The 2080-nt window shown below is 49.6% G+C and overlaps 1 protein-coding gene across 1 annotated transcript in view; it reads right to left on the bottom strand.

The window, feature by feature from the left end:
• The window catches only part of LOC311372591 (uncharacterized protein), an 11909-nt gene extending 10265 nt beyond the window's left edge, over nucleotides 1–1644 (bottom strand). The window contains exon 1 of the mRNA XM_084489572.1: nucleotides 1077–1644. The gene's annotated coding sequence lies outside the window, so the exon portion shown is untranslated. The remainder of the gene's footprint in view (nucleotides 1–1076) is intronic.
• Between the last annotated feature and the right edge of the window lie 436 nt (nucleotides 1645–2080).

Here is a 2080-nt window from a genome sequence, read left to right as displayed (position 1 = left end):
CTGGACACGACCACCACCACAGCGCCCCAGGACCACTACGACCAATGCGCCCTGGACATGACCGCCACCACTGCTTCCGCTGACCACCACTGCGCCCTCACGCCGCACTCCGCTCAACCCCGCCTGCCCCCCAGTTGAGTTGCGCACATCTATGCGTCTTTCTGCTTTTACGCAGAAAGACGCGTGCGATTGGAGAGGTATGGAGCAGATTTGACGCGTAAAATGTCCGCATCTCTGGAGTGATGGCGCGGTGCCGTTCGGAGGACAGACCCCACATGCGTCGCTGTGCGTAATGGTGATGCCGAATTAAACGCGTAAATCTCATCAACAGTGTCGTCAAAGGGTTGTGTGATTTTTTATTTTTTTTAATGAACAAGTCGCGAAGATCAGTGTGTGGCGCGTCTAAAGCCTTTTTTTGTATTTTCCTACATGTTGAACAAGCTTTTCTATACACATCAAGAATAGTTCTCCATAGATTAGAGTCTCGGTTTAGAAAACAGCCTTTGAATGACATTTCTCAGCGCTGATTACATTTCTATTCAGATTCTAATGAGCTGGCCTCTCCGCGGAGGAACCACTGCGCTCCCGGGAGAACTGGCACCGTAAACGCAATGTAGAAAATGAAGCAAAGTAGCCTAATTAATAACCGTTAACAGTTAATGATGAATCACGGTGCACTTTTTTTTGTCATATTTTTTGGCTTGGGGCACTTTTAAAATAACCCCCAAAAAACAATATGACATATGGCTTGAGTATGTGTCAGTATGTGTGAGTATTGTGTATACTGTAAATGGTACAGTTAATATCAAGCAGGAATAAAGCCACCGTTTGTTTTCAAGTGAAAGAAAACTATTTTAATGCGACCTAATGCAGTCAGAATAATCATTCTTTGTTCAGATATTTTTGCCTTTTGTTTGCCAAGTAAAATTGTTTCTCCGCTAGAGAAGAGAGTAGAATAACACGAAGACATCTGGAATCAGGGATCCGGTCATGACAGTCGAAATGTGAGCGATACACAAGTCGATCCAAACTAATTTTTATTCCTCTCATAGTATAGTGTGTTGTCCAATACTCACCAGGAGGACTCAAATCCGGTAGATCTCTGTTTTCTCATGCACCGATAAGGGAGGCGAGTGCATGGGTCGGAACGAGGCAGGAATGTCTCCAACTCCCGACGGGGCTTGAGTCTCCCCTCTGTACCAAAAAACACGAGAGCAACTACTTTCCTAAGCTCAACTATTCCACAATCAGTCGGATTCAGGTCCGAGCGGAGGCAGGCTGCGTATATTCCAAGCCCAGGGGTTCACCGACGCGCACAAAGAAATCCCATTTAAATGCATATCCTTCGAAAAGATGTTGGAAAAACATTGCGCTGCCCCCAAAAACTTTGCTCCCTCCACCGAGTCCTTCTACAGGCACAACATGTCAGGGTTCCGCCGGCTGCAGCGCAAATCTCCACTAAACTCGAAAATCTGCTGAACTCTGAGCGGGACAAAAGCACACAGGGACAGATGCCCGACACCCAAACAGCAGATCCATCAGTACGCGGTCCCCTGCGTAAGAGCGTCTCGTCCCCCGACAATCCTCGTCCTGTTCTGAGTCGCTTTGTCAGGTTTACTCGATTTTTTTCCCCTTCTCTTTACGCCTCCACACACACACACACACACACACACACACACACACACATACACACGCACACACACATACACATACACACACACACACTACTGCCCTCCCTCCTCACTCTAGTGGGTGTTACTCTCCCCCCTGAAATCCGAGCCGCTTCCTGGCCGCTGTCTTTTTGGCTCGGCCCTCCTCCGCCAATCAAAGCGCAGCGTCCCGTGGGTTGTTTTTACGCGCTGACTAGAGCGCAGCGCTCAGCCCGCGGACTGCGGAGACTACGCGCGGTGACGCGGACACGACGCGTGCACACCGCCGCCTAGTGGTGGAGGAGGCAGGGGTAGAGCGTCGACACTGCTCTCCTCAGAGGTGTCCTTTACCCTGGGGACGCTATCCACCATGTCCACACCATTCCGCCGTGGCTGGTACCACTACCACTTTATCACTCTGCACATTACCA

The sequence above is a fragment of the Micromesistius poutassou genome (genome assembly GCF_964030765.1).
Source record: "Micromesistius poutassou genome assembly, contig: SCAFFOLD_1047, whole genome shotgun sequence".
Classification (NCBI taxonomy): Eukaryota; Metazoa; Chordata; class Actinopteri; order Gadiformes; family Gadidae; genus Micromesistius; species Micromesistius poutassou.
This window is presented reverse-complemented; position numbering and strand designations above follow the sequence as displayed.